This window comes from Trachurus trachurus (genome assembly GCF_905171665.1).
Source record: "Trachurus trachurus genome assembly, chromosome: 23".
Lineage (NCBI taxonomy): Eukaryota > Metazoa > Chordata > Actinopteri > Carangiformes > Carangidae > Trachurus > Trachurus trachurus.
Window position 1 is genome coordinate 1,814,400 of NC_139912.1, and position 25,040 is coordinate 1,839,439.

At 39.5% G+C, this 25,040-nt stretch overlaps 1 protein-coding gene across 1 annotated transcript in view; it reads left to right on the forward strand.

The window, feature by feature from the left end:
* Positions 1-25,040, forward strand: part of phf21b (PHD finger protein 21B) — a gene marked incomplete at both ends in the record, with an annotated part of 88,363 nt that overhangs the window by 2,325 nt on the left and 60,998 nt on the right. The gene's annotated exons all lie outside the window — the stretch shown is intronic.

A 25,040-nucleotide genomic window follows, 5' to 3' on the forward strand; every position in this document is an offset into this window, starting at 1 on the left:
TTGTAGGTGAATAGTTCAGGGCCTGTTGGACTTAAGAGTTACAAACACAGTTAAAACAACAACAGTGAGACACGACAGCAACAGAGGAGGAATTTATTTAAGGATATATGTTGATATTTATTGAATAGTTGTGTTTGTAGGTGAGTAGTTCAGGGCCTGTTGGACTTTACAGTTGAAATAAGTAGAACACAACAATGTGACACATTAACAACAGAAAAGGAGGACGAGGAGGAATTTATTTAAGGAAACAGCTGGATATTTAGTTTATTTATTAAAGTAGTCCTAGTCTAGTTGTGCCTAGTTCAGGGCCTGTTGGACTTTACAGTTTAAAGCATTAAAACAACAACAATGAGACACATTAGCAACAGAAAAGGAGGACGACGAGGAATTTATTTAAGGAAATAGCTGGATATTCAGTTTATTTATTGTCTAGTTGTGTTTGTAGGGCCCAACAGGCCCTAGTTCAGGGCCTGTTGGACTTTATAGTTACAAACACAGTTTAAACCATTAAAACAACAACAATGACACACATTAACAACAGCAGCAGAGAAAGAGGAGGGGTTTATTAAAGGAAATATGTGGATATTTATTGAAGTAGTCGTCTAGTTGTGTTTGTAGGTGAGTAGTTCAGGGCCTGTTGGACTTTTCAGTTAAACACAGATAAAACAACAGTTGATTTCACAGTAAAAACTATTAAAACAACAGCAGAGGAGGAATTTATTTAAGGAAATATGTGGATATTTATTAAAGTAGTGGTTGTCTGGTTTTTTTGTAGGTGAGTAGTTCAGGGCCTGTTGGACTTTAAAGTTACAAACACAGTTAAAAGCATTAAAACAACAACAATGAGACACATTAACAACAGTAAAGGAGGAGCAGGAGGGATTTATTAAAGGAAATAGCTGGATATTTAGTTTATTTAGGTAATAAGCAGTGGTTGTCTAGTTGTGTTTTGTTGTGTTTGTAGGTGAGAAGTTCAGGGCCTGTTGGACTTTACAGTTGAAATAAGTAGACAACAACAATGAGACACATTAGCAACAGCAGCAGAGAAAGAGGAGGGGTTTATTAAAGGTAGGCTATATGTGTCGTTGTCTAGTTGTGTTTGTAGGTGAGTAGTTCAGGGCCTGTTGGACTTTAAAGTTAAAACCATTAAAACAACAGTGAGACACATTAACAACAGTAGCAGATAGGAGAGGGAATTAAATTAAGGAAATTATGTGGATATTTATTGAAGTAGTCGTTGTCTAGTTGTGTTTGTAGGTGAATAGTTCAGGGCCTGTTGGACTTTACAGTTACAAACACAGTTAAAAGCATTAAAACAACAACAATGAGATTAACAGCAGAAAAGGAGGAGCAGGATGGATTTATTTAAGGAAATATGTGGATATTTAGTTTATTTATCAAAGTAGTGGTTGTCTAGTTGTGTTTGTAGGTGAGTAGTTCAGGGCCTGTTGGACTTTACAGTTACAAACACAGTTAAAGCAACAATGAGACACTTTAACAACAGTGGCACAGAAGGAGGGGGATTAATTTAAGGAAAATATGTGGATATTTATTGAAGTAGTGGTTGTCTAGTTGTGTAGGTGAGTAGTTCAGGGCCTGTTGGACTTTACAGATAAAAGCATTAAAACAAGACAAAGCAGCAGCAGCAGCAGCAGCAGCAGCAGCAGCAGTTCGGTCTGTGTGTTGTGTTTAATCCATTTGTTTTCCATGAATGTATCCTCCTCTTCTTCTTCCTCTTGTTCTTCTCGTCTCAGTTTAGTGTTATAGTGGAAGCTTCCATTTTGAAAAAGCAGAGGGGGGGAGGAGAAGGTTGGCCGGTCGGTCGGTCGGTCGGGAAAAAGTCTGCAGAGTTTCTACAGGAGGAGGAGGAGGAGGAGGAGGGGGAGGAGGAGGGGGATGGGCCCCATTCATGCCTAACATTACCATTTTGATTGCTTTGATGCTGTTTTTGGTTTGGAGGGGGGGAGGGGAGGCAGGAGAGAGAGGCAGAAAGCCCAGTCAGCAGCATGAGACCTGTTTAATCACTGATTTCCTTCTACTTCTTCTTTTATAGAACCAATCGTCTTGTTGTTTACAACCACTTCCTGGTAGAAAAGCAGCATGAGAAGAACAATAGTGACAGATGAGAGTTTACTCCACCCCATAGCTACTTGAGAAAGAGTACAAATAGCCTACTGCTGGTCAAATGTTTACTCTGTTACAAGTAAAAGTAGCTCAGTCGACATGTTACTCGAGTAAGAGTAAAAAAAGTACCTACATGCTTTTAAATTTACTATAAGTAAAGTAAGAGTAAGAGTAAATTTCTTATTTTTCACATCAATGAACTATAGTTTTTTCTAAATTAATTTAAGGAGCTTTTAACTCTTGTTTCTGAGAATTAAAGCAGAAGTAAGGTGAATATTTGTGTTAATATAAGTCTTAAATAGTTGTATCTTCCGACAGCAATCACTTCTATAGAGTGTTTGGTCTGAAACACGGGTCTGTCAGTCACTCTGCTCTGCTCTGAGCCCAGGAGAAAACTTTCCTTGTATCCTACAACCTTTATCCAATGTGGAGAGAGAACGGCATAAAGGGGCGGTCCTCTCTGTGTGTGCAGCCAAGGGATGCGCGTGAATGTGGTGACGTAGGGACGAGGACCAATAGATCCATGACGAGGGCGGGGGCTGCTAACTCCATCGGCTCACAGGAAGTTAGACAAAACCACTGGATCACTTACTTCTGCTTTAAGTAGCCCTAAGTAAAGTAAGAATAAGAGTAAATGTCTTATTCTTCACATCAATGAATGACTCTAATTGTTTGTAAATGAATGTAAGGAGCTTTTAACTCTTGTTAGTGAGAATGAACTCTTTGAAAGCAGCTGCAGTGATGTGCTGCTTTTAGGGGTTAGGGTTTCCTTCTTTGACAAACACAGCTTGTGTCCAATAGGATTTTAGAAAAAGACCTGAAAGTAACCAGTACTTTTCAGCCTTCCTACTAATGACCTCCAGTAAAAGTACAAATATTTGTCTTGGAAATGTATCCTAAGAGTCATAAGTACGCCTACCAAAGAAATCTAATAGGCTACTCAAGTAAATTTACTCCGTTACTGTCCATATCTCAATTTTCACATCACTATATCACAGTTTAGACTAATCTGATGTTTGTAAAGTTTATAAAACCAGTGATTGGACAAACATTACTATTTCTGTGTGCACATTTTTGTAATTAGTCATGGTTATCATAGATTAGCCGGGCTAACGGTTAGCTACCTGTTTAACTTTAATAACTCAGTGACTCAATAAACGCTCCATGAAAAAATATTTTCTCCAGCGGATATCTGAGTTCCAACATGACTGAGCTAACTGGAGTAGTTTCATGTCGTGTCCCACAACGGGAGGGTTTTAACAGCTGACGTCCTGCTGTTAGCTTAGCTACTGCTGTTAGCTTAGCTACCGTTAGCTTAGCTACCGTTAGCTTAGCTACCGTTAGCTGTCCCTGTCAGCTGAGCCACTGATGCTTTCTAGACACTGTGATTCCCCCAAACTGAATAAATACAACACATAGCAACACAAAACACACACACAGAAATAGTAATGTTTCTTCAATCATTTCAGATTTGTCTAAACTGTGATAGTTGTGTGAAAAACATGCTAGGCTATAGCTAAACTCTCGTTCTTTACCACTGTTCTCATTCAAATTACAGCTGGTTTTCTACCACAGGGTTCTTACGGATCCTTAAAAAGTCTTAAAAGGCATTGAATTCATTAATCTAAAAACAAGGCCTTAATTGGCATTAAAATGATCAATTTTTCAAAGGTCTTAAAAATGTTAACACTTGGTAAGTGGTATTTTATGGTTGTAATTAGTCTCAAATCTCAAAATAATTGGTAACATTTCGACATAGAGAAGTTAGTGGCGGCCGTCAACGCTAAATTTCTCACCGCCAGTCAGTGTTTTTTTTTTTTCCAGACTTGTTATGCATTTATTTTGAAAGGACAGCTGGAAAGAGACACAATCCAATGTTCATGTAGCAGTCACTTTACCTTGGATCACATAGGAAAGTGGGTTAAATTGTCCCTAACTCTATGTAATTGATGTGGTGTTTTTCTTTTTTTTTCTGCATTTGTGTTTATTATGAAGTCAGTCTTAAATTTAATTTCAAGTGGCTTTAAAAAAGTCTTAAAAAGTCTTAAATTTAACTTGGCTTAAGCTGTAGGAACCCTGCCTGTACCAGGAAGTAGAATGTAAACAACAAGGACCGTTTAACTTTTCCTCTCCCTCCTCCTCCCTTCGCTTCGCTCTCAGGCTGAATTAGTCGTCACTTTACTTTACATCCACATCCACAACATTTTTATTTCATTTCATTTCATTTAATGACGATGATCCACCCAGGACGGAGCTACACACACACACACACACAGTCACACACACTTCTGAGGTCTCTCTCTGTCAACATTCGCTTCGCTTCCAAAATAAACTCTCCTTGAACTTTGAGGCTCTGAGAGAGAGAGAGAGGGTTTATCGGTTAGAGGCAGAAATAATAATATAATAACATAATAATAATAATAACTACACAGCTGCACTAATGTTAAATAGAAGATGGTAAAAGTGCACGAATCTGTTCAGAGTGGTTGTTTCTCCTTGGTGCTGGGTTTATATATATTTTTTAACCTTTATTTGACCAGGCAGAATCATTAAGAACTAATTCTTATTAACAATGAGGCTGTGTGTTTCCATAGTGAACCACTTTAGGTTTCACTCTTCACTAACCTGCAGAATAGTTAAAAATAATCAAAAATAGTTCAATAATAGTTAAAAATCAATGTAAAAAGAGGGTTATATGATGTTTTTCCCACATTATCCACCTACTTCTACTTCAGACTTCAACTCTATATCAGTTTATTTGTCATATATAATTAAGTGAGATGTTTATGTAGCTTTCAGTGGTTGGATAAGAAAATAAGAATCTGTAATTAAATCATTTAAAAACAAGAGAAATAGAGGTGAGAGAGAGAGTGGGTGGGATGAAGCCTGGAGGTCGTCTCATGGTCACAGTTTTTATTTCCCCCCCGAGGCCTCGCTGTCCATGTTGTTGTGTTTTATTAATAGAAATAATAATAATAATATATTAGAGCTGCAACAATTCATAGATTTTGATAATCTAATAATCAGTTTGAATAGTTTTTAAGAGAAAAAAAGTCCAGATTCTCTGATTGCAGCTTCTTCAATGTGAATATTTCTGGTTTCTTTGTTCCTTTATGACAATAAACTGAGTTTCTCTTTGGTTTGTGGACAAAACAAGACATTTGAGGACGATGTCGTTGTTTTATTGACCAAACTACTGATCGATTAATGGTTTAAATGATCGACAGGTTAATCTATAATGATAATAATGGTTAGTTGCAGCTCTAGTTATAATAATAATATGTGAATAAAACAGCTGTTGTAGCTCCAGTGTGTCAGAGAGGAGCAGCTGATGGATGTAAATACAAGTGAACTGTGATCAGAGAATCAGAATAAGTAGAAGTGGAGCAGCGTGTGTGTGTGTGTGTGTGTGTGTGTGTGTTGTCAGCCTCTTCAACAAGACAGAACAGATTCATTGATTCTTTTTCTCTCCTCTACTTGCTCTGTGTTGCGTCATGGCAGCGACTCGTCAGGTGGAGAGAAGTTGCTTTTATTTTTTCATCTTCATCCTCTTTCTGCTCCACTTTATTTATTCTGAGCCTTTTCACAGCAGCTCGTTGTCAGCGTCAGTGTGTGTCTGTGTGTGTGTGTGTCGGTGTCGGGACGTTTCAGCTTCTGGAGGAAAAAACTAAAACCAAAACAGAAACTCAGGAGGAGAGGATGGGTTCATCCTCTGTGGTTTTCTACTCTGTGATTCTGTGTTGAGACAAAGAGCTCAGTCACTCTGGAGCTGAAAGATTTCCAATGGCCGCCGTCGTCGTCGTCGTAGTGAAGGAAGGCAGCAGCATCTGTAACCATGGATACCTGCCTCTGCCTCTTAACCCGTCCTCAGTGTGTTAACCTCATTAAGACTCAAAGTTTCACTCCTGTACATGGAGTTAAGTACTAAATACATATACAGTATATATCATAGGTAGGGTTGAAAAGGGCCGGAACATTTCCAGAAACTTTCCATGGAAAGTTAAGCTGGGGAATTTTTGAAATAGTCCAAATTGGAAACTTTCCATGGGAATTATTGGGAATTTATGAGAATTAACTGGAAATTGGGGGTAGTTTAAACAAACTGTATCACATCCAAACATAAATGTAAACATTTAGTTTTGTCATAAGCAGACATCCATGCAAAATAATACAATTAAAAACAGATTTACTTTTGAATAGAACTTTATCAAGTTTTAATTCTTGTATGAACAATCAATTCTTTTACTGAACAACAAAAACATGAATGTTGAGTAAAATATTACTAGTTGCCTGTTAAGGGCCAACCTTTAATTTTGTAAATTTTGGATTTATTCCCGTTAATTCCCATGGAAAGTTTCCAACTTTGAAAATTCCCGGAATTTTGCAACCCTAATCATAGGATGTGTAAAATAGTACAAAAACAAGATAAAAGCAGTTTTAAAGGAGTGTGTGTGTGTGTGTGTGAGAGAGAGTTCACTGCAGAGGAAGTGACTGTTGTGTTTGTTTTGGATTCTGTTCTGGCGTCTGATTGGTGCTCATTACCTGTGCCGGCCGCTGTGATTGGACGAGACGGAGCAGGAGAACAGAGGAAGTGAAGAAGTGAAGAAGTGATTGGTTTAAAGGACCATATGATGCAAAATCCACTTTCTACTGGTTTTGTAGCGGTTTCTATGTGTTCCTGTGGCCTTTCTAAAAGTCTGTTCACTCTCTTAATTGATCGCTACCGGAGAATATTGGAACGATATCGCTTCTCATCAGCGCAGCGGCCCTCATCACGGAATTAGAGACATCTGAACCAGGAAGTCTCCTCTCCCGGTGCAAAACCACGTCAATATTCTCTGGTAGCTTCTCATCAGTCTCACCGTGCAGTTTTTTTTTTTTATTTGACAGTTTCACGCAGAACTTTCTGAGGCTGTAGGAGTCTCTCCATGTTTCTCCTTCTTCTGCCACAGTAAAAAAGGAGCATTTACATTTTTTCAGACAAGATGAGAGTCTCAGAAACTTTTTTTTTTGGAAATCAATGCTATTCCCTATTCCCAATGTCAACGGTTGCTGAGAGTTACAGCTGCAGAGTGATTTGGGGACAATACACTATGAATACAATGTGGTTGGACAGCATCATATGGGACCTTTAATGAGGGATGAGTGTGTGTGTGTGTGTTTAAAGGTCATGACTCACATCGTCCTGATTCATCAAGACGCTGTGACACACGAAGCCTCACTAACTGTAAATAACGATACTATTTATATATATATAACAGTATATATTTAACTGTCACAGTCACAGTCACAGTGTGTTGTTGTTGTTGTTGTTTGATGGTCAGTGGATCGAACATAAAGAAAAGCAGGAAACTTCCTCTGCTCTTCTCTGTTCTTTCCTCAGGTTTCTGTTTCTCCTTCAGTCTGGTTGTTACAGTGTGTTTGTGTCGTAGCTGGATGATTTATTTCTTTATTTCGCCTGAATGAACTAAACTGAGTGTGTGAATCTGCAGCTCAGGCTGATTTTACATCTTTACCGTTGACGCGGCGACTCGTCCAATCAGAGTCGAGTATACGGAGCTGTGAGGAGTTGAACCAGTCTGAACCTGAGCTCAGTGTTTTCTATTAACTATATAAACTATATATATATAACTATATTCTTTTTGTATCATTAGATTATGTTTTTGCAGATGCATTTTAATTAGTTTTATTGGAGTTAATCTTCATTTCCTGATATTTTTGCCACTTTGCCTCAGTTCAGTTCAGTTCAAGTTTATTTGTCATAAGTCATTAGGCTACAGTGAAAGTTTTATTCTACCGTTCGGTCGTTGGATAAGAAAATAAAAATATGTGAATAAAAAGATTTAAAAACAATAGAAATAGAGACAGTAGAACATTTAAATATGAAGCAGCTCCTTCGGTTCAGACTCGACTCTGAGAAGCTGAGAATCACTTGATTTTAGTCTGCTGGTCGTCGTGGTGACGCTGAATATTCAGTTTATTTATCACGCTCATGTGACGGCGGTGGCGGCGGCCATGTTTGAGTTTTACAGCTGGAGTCTGAGACTTTTATTTCTGTTGGAGCAGACGTTGTGTGTGTGTGTGTTGTGTGTGTGTTTCAGTGTGTGTGTGAGTGTGTGTTCATGTCTCTGTATCTTTGTTTCTTGTGTTTTCTTGCAGCTTTGGAACTAAAGTTTATTGAACGATGTGTTTGCTGCTGCTCCAGCTGTGAGCAGATGTTTCCTCTGTTTATCTGGAGCTCAGTCACCTGATGCTTCACCACATTAAAGGGATAGTTCACTCTGTTTCTATGCTTTTATTCTGTAGAAAGTCAGATTTCTGATCATTTATAACTGCCAGTCACTCTCTGATATTTAGTTGGAGCTCCTTCAGCTCTGATGACGTCACGCATTGGACAGTTCTTAACCCAGTTTCAGTAGTTTCAGCAATCTGATTATTACTTATTATTTGCTTGATGCCAATAATTTGACCCTTTGAAACAGATGAACATCTTCTGCACAACTACAGGATGTGTCTTTATGAGAAGCTACTGACTGCATCAGTTAATGTTAAAGAAGATGTTGTCAGCTGAAACATCATCATCCAGCAGTAATTATCCAATGAGAGGCTCTGAACTATTACTGTAGCTTAGTTCAATCCAAGTGGTGACTTTTTTTCTTGGTCAGGTAGTTTGTCGTCATTTAATTATTGACTCAGTCATGTGGTTGTTCTGTCCCGACTCTGACTCTGAGTCAAACTCCTGTTGTCAAGGTCACAAACCTGCAGAGTCAGTTTAACAGGGAGAGACAGAGGAGGAGGAGGAGGAGCAGGTCTGTGTGTTTGACTGGAACTAAAACTGTTTAAAGAAACACCAGCGTCTGTTTTCGAGGAGGAGGAGGAAAAGGACAAGTCTCGGTCCCGTCTCTGTCGTGTGACGGAGCAGGTTGAACTTTCCCAGAAACTGAGAGTGAATCTGGACGAATCCCAGGACGACTCATTAAGAGGAGGAGGAGGAGGAGGAGGAGGAGGAGGAGGAGGAGGTCTGGGGGTCTCTGCTGGACTAACTGGTGCTTTCCAGAGCAGAGGAGCTGGACTCCCTCCAGACTCCTCTCTGCTCCTCTGAGGTGATGAAGGAGCTTCATCTGATCCTGAAGCTGCAACACGTCACACATCTGTTACTAACAGAGCTGCAACTTTGATTATTTTCATTATTTATTAATCTGTCAATCATTTAAACGATTAATCGATCAGTAGTTTGGTCAATAAAGTTTTAAAAAATGTTAAAAACATCAACCAGTGTTTCTCAAACCACCAGACGACATCGTCCTCAAATGTCTTGTTTTGTCCACAAACCAAAGAGAGACTCAGTTTATTGTCATAAAGGAACAAAGAAACCAGAAATATTCACATTGAAGAAGCTGGAATCAGAGAATCTGGAGCTTTTTTTCTTTAAAAAACTACTCAAACTGATTATTAGATTATCAGAATAGTTGACGATTGAATTAATAATCGATTATTGTTGCAGCTCTACAGTTATTATTATTATATGATGATACACAGCAGGTCAGTCTGTTTTCACCTCCATAACAATAATACAATAATATTTTATTCTTGTTGTGTGTCTTTAGTTTGTTAAAAGTCTAAATCAGAGTCGGTTCCTCTTAGAGTTTATAATTTGTTTTAATTTCTACTGAGACTTTTATTTCATCCTCAGGTGTCCACCTCATCCTGTCAAAATAAAACGCTGCGATGTCTCAGTTACTATGAGAACGACCGTGTCGGTTCACACCAAAAGATTTAAAATTAACAAGAGAAAAACATTCAAAATAAAGTGCCAAATAGAAATAACACATCCATCCATCCATCCATTTTCATCCGCTTGATCCGGAGTCGGGTCGCGGGGGCAGCAGTCGGAGCAGGGATCCCCAAAGTTCAGTTTATGAAATAGAAAAAACTCCAGTAACTAAAGGTTAAAAGTTAAATTTAGTTAAATTTAGTTGTTTTTATTCCCCCACACGTCTGAAAAACACTTTATCATGTTTTTAATGAATATTTTAACTAGTCGCTACAACATCGCCTCATCCTTTTTTTTTTTTTTTTTTTTTTTTTTTTTCAAAGGAGGTTAAATCGAAAGCAACTGGACTTAGTTATTTGTATAATATCAAATAACTAAGTCCAGTTGCTTTCGATTTAACCTCCTTTGAAATACTATGACCTGGACAAATGAGAATATGCACCGGCTTATCGCCTCATCCTGTCAAAATAAAACGCTCGGTTACCATGGGAACGGGTGTGGCGGTTCAACAGGAAGTGACTCTGGGCTGTTTCCTGTTTGTTCCGTTCAGTTTAGTTGTTGCTGTTCATGTTGATCAAGTTGTGTTGAAGAATCAGATTTTATTTTGTTGTCAACTTCCTGTGGCTCTGTGATTGGACGTTTCCAGACAGACAGTTGGATGTTTGCCCCCCCCCCCCCCCCCCCCCCCGTCCCAGAGGACCATAAATCTGTCTCTCCTTTGTCCCTCTGCTCTCCGCTGTGGAGACTCGTCCTCTGTCTCTTTTTTTTTGTTTGCCGACTCTGTTTAATCGTCACTGGAGGCGACGCAGCTTTAATTAAGAGAAACACGACAGACATAGAGACACAGACACACTGACTGACTGTCTGTAGCTACTGACCTAGGACTAGAGCAGGACTGAAGCACCTGCACAGGTAGAATATGTCTGTATTAAAGCTCCTTCAGAATAAAGGTAGATATTTGTATTAAAGTCAGGACTTCCTGTCACTTTGTGATCTTCTCATGGATCAGCCCTTCAAAATAAAAGACAGAAGAAACTTATCTTTTCTTCTTCTTTACCAGTCCTGACCGTATTCACAGTATTATATATCACATTAGAGCTGCAACTAACAATTATTTTCATTATCGATTAATCTGTTGATCATTTAAAGCAGAAGTAAGTGATATTTTTGTGTTAATATAAGTCTTAAATAGTTGTATCTTCCGACAGCAATCACTTCTATAGAGTGTTTGGTCTGAAACACGGGTCTGTCAGTCACTCTGCTCTGCTCTGAGCCCAGGAGAAAACTTTCCTTGTATCCTACAACCTTTATCCAATGAGGAGAGAGAACGGCATAAAGGGGCGGTCCTCTCTGTGTGTGCAGCCAAGGGATGCGCCTGAATGTGGTGACGTAGGGACGAGGACCAATAGATCCATGACGAGGGCGGGGGCTGCTAACTCCATCTGCTGACAAGACGTTATGGTGCGTTCAAGGAAACTCGTAACTCGTGTTTTTCCGATCTGTGAAGTGGTACCAGTTCGATCTGGTACGAGTTCACGGGTCAGAAGTTACGAGTGGCCGTTATAGTGACTTTCACAGGTAAAACAGGTCGGAGAAACACGAGTGGGTTGCCTGGAACGCTACAAAGTCGTAAGTTGTGACTTGAAGCTGTAATTTACAGTTTCAAAAGCCTGCCTGGAACGCAGCATTAACCAAAACGACCGGATCGCTTACTTCTGATTTAATAATCAATTATATTGTTCGATTAATAGATTAATTGTTGCAGCTCTAATACTTTAACAGTATTAATATATTATATAGGTATATGTAGTGTATATATAGTATTCAGTATTCAATATGAACATCTTCCTTTCTACTGAAGGAGCTTGAATAGAAACATGTGATCGACTCAGAGTTGTGATTCTTTGTAACATAGAGTGTGTAGTGTGTATATATAGCTACGTATGTGTGTATATGTGTGTGTGTTGCAGGCTGCTGGTGAACAGGTCTCAGATCAGCAGAGGTTGTGTCTCCTCCAGCAGCAGCAGTGTGTGTGTGTGTGTGTGTGTGTGTGTGTGTGTGTGTGTGTGTGTGTGTGACAGCTCCTTATTACCCAACAGCAAACACTCGTTTCCACAGACTCACAGGGAAAGTGCTGATGCAGCGAGAGGAGGAGGAGGAGGAGGAGGAGGAGGAGGGGGGGTGAATTAACCCGTGTTGACGCCACGCTGCTGCTGTTAAAGGGATAGTTCACCCAAAATTGAAATCTAAGGGCTGGGAGAAGTTTCAGAGTCCTCCGTGGCTTCTCTGAGTTACAGGGGGTCTCGGCGTAGCAGTGCATGTCCATATAACGGTTGCAAATGGATACCAACTGTCTTCGTAACAAAAAGACACACCAAAAAACATCCAGATACCTCCATGCTGCTCGTATGTAATGTCCCTCTTGTATTGAAGCCCAGAAATGCAAAATTGTCCCGAAAAAAATTAAATAAGTCTATATTTCAAGCTTGTTTGTAGCAGAAGCTTCTCGAAGACTAGACTTCTAGACTTATTTAATTTTTTTCGGGACAATTTCTCATGTTGGGGCTTCAATTCAAGAGGGACATTACATACGAGCAGCATGGAGGTATTTGGATGTTTTTTGGTGTGTCTTTTTGTTACGAAGACAGTTGGTATCCATTTGCAACCGTTATATGGACATGCACTGCTACGCCGAGACCCCCTGTAACTCAGAGAAGCCACGGAGGAAATTTCAATTTTGGGTGAACTGTTCCTTTAATGCTGCTGCTCTGTCATCCTCCTGCTACAGAGAAGAAGAAGAATCTGAATCCTGTTGTGTGTTTTTAAAGTCGTAACTCGTCGTCGACACAAACAGATAAACACCACATCCATCACGCGGTGCCGTCGCTGTCGCTGTGACGACCGCATCGCTGAGCCACGTTTACATGTAATTTATATATTTATGTGTTGTAGCTCTAGTGTTGGTGTCTGGCTGTAATCTATTACTGTAATCTGTTACACTTCATCATCCATCAGCGTCATTAGAGCGTTAAATGAAGATTGATTCATTATTAGTCACTGAGTTTTGTGCAGTAACAGAAGTTATATGAAGCTTTTTAGATTTATTTTCTCTTCTGATGAATCTACAGATTATTTTCTTGGTGCATTGATTAGCCTGCTGACAATCAATCAATCAATCAATCAATCAGTGACTTATGAACCCTGGTTGGTCGGTTTGTGTTGATCTGACACTTTATTCAACACTGAAGTGAACCAGATGATCAATAATCAACCACCATATTAATATGAATATGTTAATTTTTTGCATAAATTATCAATATGACCTCATGTGATCAGAGTTTGTCTTGTATAATAATAATAATAATTATGTCTTATCTCTCATTTTAATGATAAACGAGTTTTTCTGACATGATTATGAATTTATTTAGATAAATTAGACTCATTAAACAGAAACTGTGACGTCACAGTGTTGATACAGATGAGAATGACTCAAAAAAAAAAGGGAAATACATGCAAAACCGCTGATGCACGTTGCCTTCAGGGACAGTTTTTCATCAACAGTCTCTGTATTTCCCTCTAAAACAACTCTGTGTGGTAACGTTGTGTTATTATCTCATAGCGTGGTGAATGTGCAGGTCACAACTTGTCCACCAGAGCGTTGTGGAGTTGTTGGATTGTGTATTTGATGAGTTTGATGAGGGAAACCAAGAAATCCCACAATGAGCCTCCGTAGCGTAGCTCTGAGCAGCTCACGGCTCTGCTCCGCCGTTCTAAAAACAGCTTGCACCGACAATTAAAGGTAAAAACGAACCTACTGCTGTGACTATAGGGATTATGGCAATGGGAACAATTTGACTAAATGTTGAACTATCCCTTTAAGTCCTGCTCTCAGCTCAGTGTTTGTGTCTCGTCTGTTCTCGGCCTCCGGGGGAGTGACAGAGTGCAGCGCTGCAGCCGGATTATCCTCCTCAAAAAGACCTGAAAACCGCTGTAATAACGCATCATCATCATCATCACACACACACACACACACACACACACACACACACACACACACACACACACACACACACACACACACACACACACACACAAACTTTTTATTTTTAGCTCCGTCGCTGCCAAAACGCTCTGAGAAGAGAGAGATCATCAAATCAAATCAATCTTTATTTATAGAGCACCTTTCATACATGGGAATGCAACACAAAGTGCTTTACACACAGAAAAATAGAAACAGAAAAACAAATTACAAGTAAAAACCCCTCCCTCCCACACCCCATACTGCACACACACACACACACACACACACACACACACACACACACACACACACACACACACACACACACACACACACACACACGCACACACATACACACACACACACACACACACACACACACACACACTCTCTCTCACTACTGACACTAGGGAGACATGGCATGACACTGAGGATTGAGGAAGCGCTATCTTTGGGGCCGTCCACACTGGGAGGAGTGGCAGGCCGTGCCACAGGGGGCACCAGCGCCCAGGCCCCCCGACCCCGACAGACCACAGCCAGCCGAGCCGAAGGGACCCAGGGACAGCGCCCCCAGCAGCAGCCCAGACACAGCTCCCAGCGTGGAAGACCCCCCTGAGGAAACACTGGAGTTAAAGCTAAAAACTAAAAACATAAGATAGGATAAAAACATTGAAAAAATTAGTTAATAGAATAAACAGTTTAAAAAGATAAAAATATGTAAGATAATAAATAAAATAAGTAAAACAAGTAAAATTATTTAAGGTTAATAACATCTTTAAAAGCAAGATAGAAGCAGAAAAATAAGATAGAACCATAAGAAGAATTTAAGATCTAGTTAAAAGCCTGACTAAAAAGGTGTGTTTTTAACCTTCCCTTAAAAATATCAACTGTCTCTGCGGTCCTGAGGCTCTCCGGCAGGCTGTTCCACAGGTGGGGGCCATAATAGCTAAATGCCGCCTCACCATGGGTTTTGGTTCTGGGTTTTGGTATGGATAAAAGGCCGGTGCCGGAGGACCTCAGGCTCCGCGAGGGTTGATATGGTAAAAGCAGGTCAGATAAATAAGAGGGCGCAAGGCCGTTAAGACATTTAAAAACTATTAAAAGAACCTTAAAATCGATCCTGAAGCGTACGGGGAGCCAATGCAGCGACTCTAAAACTGGCGTAATATGCTCCCGCCCTCTGGTCCTCGTCAGCACTCGTGCGGCTGAGTTTTGTAATAATTGGAGATTAAAAATACTCTTTTTGGGAAGACCAGAGAGCAGGGCATTGCAATAATCTAATCGACAGGTGATAAAAGCATGCATCAGCACCTCCGTACTGGCCTGAGAGAGAAACGGGCGGACTCTGGCTATGTTTTTAAGATGATAAAAACCTATTTTTGTCATATTTTTGATATGTGGAAGAAAATTCAGCTCAGAGTCAAAAATCACGCCCAGATTTTTTACTGACTGTGTTGGTTTAAGATCCTGTAGTTTTGGTAAAAGTTTCTCTCTCTGGCCTTCAGGACCAATGACTAAAACCTCAGTTTTGTCCTGGTTGAGCTGTAGGAAATTCACTGCCATCCATGACTTGATGTCTAAAATGCAGTTAAAAAGGGCATCAATTGGCCCTGTGTCATCAGGAGACACGGCGATGTACAGTTGCGTATCGTCAGCATAACTATGGAAGCTGATGCCGTGCCTCCTGATGACGTCCCCAAGGGGCAGCATGTACAGATTAAAAAGAAGAGGACCTAAAATTGACCCTTGGGGAACCCCACATCCAATTTCATGGATTTCCGAGGAACATGTATCCATACTTACATAAAAGCATCGGTCTGTGAGATAAGAACAAAACCAGTTAAAAACAGTACCAGAGAGGCCCACCAGGTGTCTAAGCCTATTTAATAAAATGTGATGGTCTACTGTATCAAAAGCGGCGCTTAGATCCAGTAGAACCAACACTGTGAGCTTTTTGTTATCCAAATTCCACCTGATGTCGTTTAAAATCTTTAAAAGTGCTGTCTCGGTACTGTGGTATTTCCTAAAACCAGACTGATGCTTTTCTGAAATGTTCTTTCTGTTTAAAAAGTCATTAACTTGGTTAAAAACCAGTTTTTCTAAAACTTTACTTAAAAATGGTAAGTTGGATACAGGTCGGTAGTTATTAAGAACACTTGGATCTAAATTGCTCTTCTTCAGAAGGGGCTTCACCACCGCTGTTTTAAAGGCGGTGGGGAAGACACCCGTCTGAAGAGAGCAATTCATGATGTTTAAAAACTGTTCCTCGAAGAATCCATAAAACGATTTTAAGAGTGATGTGGGAATGGGATCTAAAAGGCAGGTTGTTGGGTTTACTTGGGAGAAAACTCGACCAAGTGTCCTTGCATCAACCAGGGCAAAACTCTCCAGTGTTTCCTCAGGCAAGGACAACAGTTCAGTGTCAACAGATAAAACTTGATGGGATAAAAGGCAGGATCTGATGTCCTTGATTTTGGTTCTGAAGTGGTCTGCAAAGTTCTCACAAAGATCGTCTGTTGGTGTCTTAAAAACGTTATTAGAATTAGCACCTGTTAAAACATTAAAAGTGGAGAAGAGGAACCGGGGGTTGTTTTTATTAATGGTGATGAGTTGTGAGAAATGGGAAATTCGTGCCTTTTTGACTGCATTATTGTAAGTTTTGAGTTGTTGACATAAAATCTCGTAATGAATTGTCAGTTTACTTTTCCTCCATCTTCTCTCGGCACTCCTGCATTTTCTTTTCAGTTCATTGATTTCATTGTTTTTTCTCCACGGGGGTGTTGGTTTTCTTTTTACTGTTTTAGTTAAAAGTGGAGCTACTGAGTCCAGAGTTGACTTCAGTCTACTGTTAAAATTATCAACAATAAAATCACAAGGTGCAGGTAAAATTTCAGCAGGAGTGCTCTGTAAAATCTCCATAAAATTTGCAGCCACTTCAGAAGTAAGATAGCGCCTCCTCACTGTTCTCACTGGGGCCTCCTCTCGGTTAAAACTGGTGATGCTAAAAAACACACAGTAATGGTCAGACACAGCCAGGTCGACAACAGAGGACACACCGATGGACAGGCCATGGGTTATGACCAGGTCCAGGGTGTGTCCTCTGTTGTGAGTCGGCTGTGCGACGTGCTGCTTAAAATCAAGACAACTTAAAAGATTTAAAAACTCTCTGGATATTGGATCCGAGGTGTCGTCAACGTGTAAATTAAAATCACCAGTTATTAAAATCCTGCTAAAAGAGGTGTGAGTAATAGATAAAAGCTCTGAAAATTCACTGATAAAAGAGCTCGAGTAATGGGGTGGTCTGTATACAGTAACACCAAGAATTTGAGGACTGCTAAAAGTAAAGGCATGGTATTCAAATGATGCATAACTGTTAAAAAACACTCCATTTGAGTTCAGTGAATCCTCTATAATTGATGCTGTACCTCCTCCTCTTCTACCCTCTCTAGTAGAGAATAAAAAATTATAATTTGCTGGGGAAGCCTCAGTGAGAACAGTAGGTGCGTCAGTGCCAAGCCATGTCTCAGTTAAAAGAAGACAGTCTAACTTGTTGTCTAAAATCACATCATTCATTAAAAAGGTTCTGTTTAAAAGAGAGCGAACATTAAAAAGTGCCATGTTGATGGTGACAGGTGGCTTGTTGATGGGAGAGGTGGATTGTTGTGTGAGTGATCTGAGATTGTGAAAGTTCACAGAGTGGGTGTGGTAGTGTCTGATGTGGTGATGGTATGTAATGATAACGGGAATGGGTGAAGTGTTGATGTGCAGAGGTCCAAGTCCGGTATTGAGTGTATGGTGGAAGGTGGAACTGAGTGCGTAGGAGCATGGACCAGGGGGACATCAATCGGAGGGGGACAGAGCAGCTGGTGCGGGTTTGGGGTGATTGGCATGCTGTGTGCCGTATGCCAGGTTGGCAGTCAGCATGCGGGCACCTGCCCTGTTCAGGTGGAGCCCGTCCGACCCAAAAAGATGTCGCCGCTGCCAGAAAATGTCAAAGGCTCTGAGAAGAGAGAGATCATGTTCCTCTCCTCCTCCCTCATCACTGTGAAAACATCAATATGAACCTCATCTACCTTTATTCTGAAGGAGCTTTAACACAAACATCTACCTTTATTCTGAAGGAGCTTTAATATAAACATCTACCTTTATTCTGAAGGAGCCTTAACACAAACATCTACCTTTATTCTGAAGGAGCTTTAACGCAAACATCTACCTTTATTCTGAAGGAGCTTTAATATAAACATTACCTTTATTCTGAAGGAGCCTTCACTCAAACATCTACCTTTATTCTGAAGGAGCTTTAATATAAACATCTACCTTTATTTTGAAGGAGCTTTAATATAAACATCTACCTTTATTCTGAAGGAACTTTAATATAAACATCTACCTTTATTTTGAAGGAGCTTTAACACAAACATCTACCTTTATTCTGAAGTAGCTTTAACACAAACATCTACCTTTATTCTGAAGGAGCTTTAATACAAACATCTACCTTTATTCTGAAGGAGCTTTAATATAAACATCTACCTTTATTCTGAAGGAGCTTTAATACAAACATCTACCTTTATTCTGAAGGAGCTTTAATATAAACATCTACCTTTATTCTGAAGGAGCTTTAATATAAACATCTACCTTTATTCTGAAGGAGCTTTAATATAAACATCTACCTTTATTCTGAAGGAGCTTTAACGCAAACATCTACCTTTATTCTGAAGGAGCTTTAACGCAAACATCTACCTTTATTTTGAAGGAGCCTTAACGCAAACATCTACCTTTATTCTGAAGGAGTCTTAACGCAAACATATACCTTTATTCTGAAGGAGCTTTAATATAAACATCTACCTTTATTCTGAAGGAGCTTAACGCAAACATCTACCTTTATTCTGAAGGAGCTTTAACGCAAACATCTACCTTTATTCTGAAGGAGCTTTAATAGAAACATCTACCTTTATTCTGAAGGAGCTTTAATAGAAACATCTACCTTTATTCTGAAGGAGCTTTAATAGAAACATCTACTTTTATTCTGAAGGAGCTTTAATAGAAACATCTACCTTTATTCTGAAGGAGCTTTAATATAAACATCTACCTTTATTCTGAAGGAGCTTTAACACAAACATCTACCTTTATTCTGAAGGAGCTTTAATAGAAACATCTACCTTTATTCTGAAGGAGCTTTAATATAAACATCTACCTTTATTCTGAAGGAGCTTTAATAGAAACATCTACCTTTATTCTGAAGGAGCTTTAATATAAACATCTACCTTTATTCTGAAGGAGCTTTAATATAAACATCTACCTTTATTCTGAAGGAGCTTTAACAGAAACATCTACCTTTATTCTGAAGGAGCTTTAATATAAACATCTACCTTTATTCTGAAGGAGCTTTAACGCAAACATCTACCTTTATTCTGAAGGAGCCTTAACACAAACATCTACCTTTATTCTGAAGGAGCTTTAATATAAACATCTACCTTTATTCTGAAGGAGCTTTAACACAAACATCTACCTTTATTCTGAAGGAGCTTTAATATAAACATCTACCTTTATTCTGAAGGAGCTTTAATACAAACATCTACCTTTATTCTGAAGGAGCTTTAACACAAACATCGACCTTTATTCTGAAGGGGCTTTAATAGAAACATCTACCTTTATTCTGAAGGATCTTTAATAGAAACATCTACCTTTATTCTGAAGGATCTTTAATAGAAACATCTACCTTTATTCTGAAGGAGCTTTAACACAAACATCTACCTTTATTCTGAAGGAGCTTTAATATAAACATCTACCTTTATTCTGAAGGAGCTTTAATACAAACATCTACCTTTATTCTGAAGGAGCTTTAACACAAACATCGACCTTTATTCTGAAGGAGCTTTAACACAAACATCGACCTTTATTCTGAAGGGGCTTTAATAGAAACATCTACCTTTATTCTGAAGGAGCTTTAATAGAAACATCTACCTTTAGGTGTAAACTGGTCTGAGGTCAGTGTTGAGCAGCAGAAACCAGAAGCTGTTTCTTTTTGTCTCATTCACAAACCTCTCCTCCCATAATGAACTTCCTCACATTTTCTCACCCTCTCTCGGCGTCATGGCAACGCGTTTTATCACCGGCCGGTCACCTGGGCCTCGGCTTTGTCTCTGTGTGTGTGTGTATGAGTGTGTGAGTCTGAGTGTGTGAGACTGTTCTTCTATTCTTGTACCCAGTCACAGTCTGGTCTATATACCCAGACCTTCAGAATAAAAGCCTTTCAGCCTGCAGGTTGAGAGAAGCTGAAGCTGAAAGGTTTTTCTTTCTTTTTATAAACACATAATACAAACACATACATTATATGTGAGGCCGGTTGTTTCCATTCACACAGTCTGACCTCTGTCCTCTGATCTGAGGTCAGCTCAGCTCCACTCTTCTGTCTCATAGTAAATAATAACTGGATATAAATAACTTTATTTTATTTAGTCAGTCATCTTCTCTGCTGTAGTTAGAGACGGTTGTAACATTTTAAACACTTGTTTCTGTATCTTGGAGCTCTTTTTAAGCCGGAGCGTTGAAGAGGTTTTATGCATAAACGTGATATTGGAAGCTTTTTATTCAACACTTACATTACTTTAAAAAAAAAAACATAATTGGTGTGTCAGTGTGCGTTTGAAGGTGTGTAGGTGTGTTATATGTGCCATAGTCTGATCCTAACCATTTGTCTTTCAAGACCGATGCAAACTGAAATTCAAAGAAAACATAAATGCAATTAAAATGAGTTTTGGAGTAGAGTTGTTGGAGGTTAACATACTAAACTGCTATTACAGCTAACAACTAAAACACATTAGCACTAACAACTTGCATGAAAGAAATCTACATAGACTCAGAATAACCGTGGTTTAAGTGTGATGAGTTTAACTATAAAGCAGACAGAGCTGTCACAAAATAAAAAACCTACTTTCAAGTCTCAAAATTATATATTTTTTCCTTCTAAAACTTCCTCCCATATGGAAACAGGACTAAACTAAACTGAGCTCAGACAGAGTGAATCTTGTTCATGTTGTAGAAACTGTTGTTAACTCTGTTTATTTAGGTTTAAAACCAGTTTTTACTCATTAATCCTGATTTTAGATATTTAAAGTTAAACTCAGATTGTAAACGGAGCTTTAGTACTGCTAAAAGTTTAGTTTTGGTCCAGCTGGGCCACCGTACTGTTTCTGAACTCTCTCTTTCCCTCTCTCTCCTTCTTCCTCTTCCCTTCCTCTCTCTCTCTCTCTCTCCTTCTTCCTCTTATCTTCCTCTTTCCCTCTCTCTTCCTCTTCCCTCCCTCCCTCTGTCTCTCTGAGCTGCAGCATCTCTGCTCTGCTTTATGGCAGCAGGTTCCTGTGACAGTTGCCGTGACAACAGGATGTGAGAGGAGGTGACAGACTGGATGTCTGATGTGTTTCTATGACGACACAGATTCAGACTCATCACCTTTTGATCGTCACTATTGATCACTGATCACAACAAACTCTCTCTTTGTTTTTATTTTTTATTTCTCATAAAGTTCAGAGCGACAGAAACAGGAAGTGAACGTTTAGGTGCAGGTTTCACATTAAAAGCCTAAAAGCCACTTCCTCTCAGACTTTTACTTTGAAATATTCAGATGATGAAGATGATGATGTGTGAGGTTGTGTGGTTCATGTAGCTCTTGGCTCTTGACAGAGACGTGTATGGACATGACTGGGGTGTGTGTGTGTGTGTGTGTGTGTGTGTGTGTGTGTGTGTGTGGGGTCAGAGTGTGATGCTCTAACACACACACCTCCATCTGTCACAGGTGTGAGTGTGAGTGTGTGAGTGAGTGTGTAACAAAGTTTGATTGGATTTTCACCACATCCACGTTGATGCAGCTTCTTTCTCTTCTTCCTCATCCTCTTCTTTTTCCTCCTCCTTTCTTCTTTCTTTCTTTCTTTCTTTCTTTCTTTCTTTCTTTCTTTCTTTCTCCTCCTCCTCTTATTCTTTCTTTCTTTCTTTTTCCTCCTCCTCATTCTTTCTTTCTTTCTTTTTCCTCCTCCTCTTATTCTTTCTTTCTTTCTTTCTTTCTTTCTTTCTTTCTTTCTTTCTTTCTTTCTCCATCCTCTTCCTCTTCTTCTTTCTCCTCCTCCTCCCGTCTCCTCCTATTCTTCCTCTTCTTCTTTCTCTTCCTCTTCTCTCCTCCTCTTCTTCCTCGTCCTCTTCTTCTTTTTCTTCTTTTTCCTCCTCCTCCTTTTCTTCCTCCTCCATCATGTGACTCTCTGTTTTCTCACCTCATCAGCTGTTTTTCATAATAAAACAACAACATGGAGGAGACCTTCAAAATAAAAGCCCCAGCAGCAGCAGCAGCATCATCATCATCATGACGGTGATTAAACCTCAGAGCAGCAACAGAAACACAACAGAGACAGGAAACACAACAACACAACACAACACACTCCACATGTTGTCACAGCTTCTATTTTATTTTATTTTCCACCAGTGACTCGTTTCATCTCTAACGTAAAGAAACAGAGAGCAGGAAACTTGTCGTCAGGTCTTCTCTTCATCTCCGTCGCTCCATCTGTGCAGCGTGTCCTCGGTGTGTGTGTGTCTGTGTGTGTGTGTGTGTGAGTGTGTGTGTCAGCTGACCTCTGATTGGCCGAGGCGGCGGCGTCGTTAACGGGGTAATTACAGGAAGTTCAGAGGTGAAGCTCGGTGAACGATGTTGGAGGAGCGGCGGCACATTATTAATTGTTTTTTCTTGATCTGTTGAACTGAAGCTTCAGACGATTAATTACACTGATGGTCACCGAGTGTGTGTGTGTGTGTCTGTGTGTGTGTGTGTGTGTGACTGACACAAACAGGAAGTGACTCTGTGTGTGTGTGTGTGTGTCAGGCAGCAGTGCAGTATTAATAATTGATCGGGTATCGATGTGAAATGAGACGTTTTACAGAACAGACAGGTGAGTGAGTGTTAAACACACTGAAGCATTCTGGGTAATAGAGTTCATTAATACAACCAGAACTACATGATTTTTTTTTTTTTTTAATAAATAAAATTACAAATTACACACACAAACAAACAAACAAAGCAAAAAACAAACAAACCCAAGAAAAAAAACAAAATAAACAAACAATAATAAAATAAAATAAAAAACCCTGTATGCTGTTTCATATGGTACAACAGAAATAAGCTACTAATTCATCTTTAGACGCAAAAACCACAACAACAACAACAGCAAAAACACTCCACCCTAAACAAAGTATATGCAATTAAATAAAGGTCCCCCAAACAAATGCCAGTAAAGAGAAAAACATAATTCTGCACATAATAGGCTACACCTCCAAGCCGTAATTTAAATAAAGCATAAATTAAAATAGCCCAGGAATATAGGCAATAGCATTAGACCAAACAGCTAATGTCTCAATTTTTGCACCATTAACTTTGGCTGTAGAGTTTTCCAACAGACATAAAACATTGCAACCCAGACTTTATTCATTACAATACTTGGTTCAAACCAACTTTTAAGAATAGTCTTTTTTGCAGCTGTTGAGGCAGCAAGAATGATTCGTTTCTGTGTGTATGGTAGTATCACGTTTGGGTTGTAACCAAAAAGCCAAAGGGCCGGGCAAAATGGGAGATGTTTATAGAACTACATGATGATAATTCACCTCAGGTCTCTTGGACGAGTTTCAGTGAATCTGATCTTTTTTTAATAATTTCTGTGTTTCGTCCAGACAGAAACTACCTTTACTTTAAAGGGATAGTTCATTTTTTCCATTTCATTTCATTTTTGATTTATTCCATTCATGGTTTACATTCTTCACATGCTTGCACATATTTACATAATGTAGCTACACATAGTCACCATGAATGAAAAGGAGCAGGATGAAGAAAACTTATATTACCTGCCTCTCTCTGTTGTTATAATTACATTGGCTTACTTCAACACCAAGATTATTCTCTGTTTCAAAATATTAAAGATGATGAAACATGGTAGTGACAAGAAAACAAACAAAACAGCAGCGGACACCACTCGTCTATCTATCTTTTCTTTTTTTCCCTTCTTTTTCTCTCTCTCTTTCTCCTTCTTCTTTGTAGATGCTTATCTGTTCTTTTTTAAACATTTTCTTACACTGAGAAGTAGTTAAATAGTTCAACATTTTGGCAAATTGGCCAAATTAAGACTATTTATTTATGTTATTTATTGATGATTTCTTTATTTTTTACCTTGACTTACTCCTTTAAAGGGATAGTTCAACATTTTGGCACACTGGCCCATTGTCATAATCCCTATAGTCATAGCAGTAGGTTTGTTACCTTTAATTGTCGGTGCAAGATGTTTTTAGAACGGCGGAGCAGAGCCGTGAGCTGCTCAGAGCTACGCTACGGAGGCTCATTATGGGATTTCTTGGTTTCCCTCATCATCAAACTCATCAAATACACAATCCAACAACTCCACAACGCTCTGGTGGACAAGTTGTGACCTGCACATTCACCACGCTATGAGATAATAACACAACGTTACCACACAGAGTTGTTTTAGAGGAAAATTCATGCAAAGAGTCGCAGATATTTGTCGTTTTTACTAAAAAACTTTTCCCAAACGAGCAAGAAATAGATTTTTTTTTGGTAAAACTCTGTTGGTTTGTGTCTGCAGGTCTTTGTGTGAACAGGTTTTGTCTCAGCAGCTGGTTCCTCCTCCGTCCGGGCCTCATTCACTGCTGCTGATTAGGGTTTTGTTACCTCTCTCTGTGTGTGAGTGTGTGTGTGTGCATGTGTGTGTGTGTGTGTGTCGGTGGTTTGTGTAGGAGCTTTTTTTAAGGAACAAACAATGGAGTCGCTCAGCCAGCTAAACAGACAGCACCAGAAAGAGGTCAATTATAGAAACGCAGCGACAAAGAGAGAGTGTGTGTGTGTGTGTGTGTGTGTGTGTGTGTATGTGTGTGTGTGTGTGTGTGTTGGTCTCTGATTGCTCTTTGTCATGGAAACACTCTCTTCTCTTCTCGCCGTCGACATCACATCACGTCTGACACGTCTGTATGAACATGTGAAAAACGCCGCAGCTTCACCGTGACGACGGGAAACCTCCAGCTGGGTCATACACACACACACGCACACACATTAAACATACATCCATTAACACACAT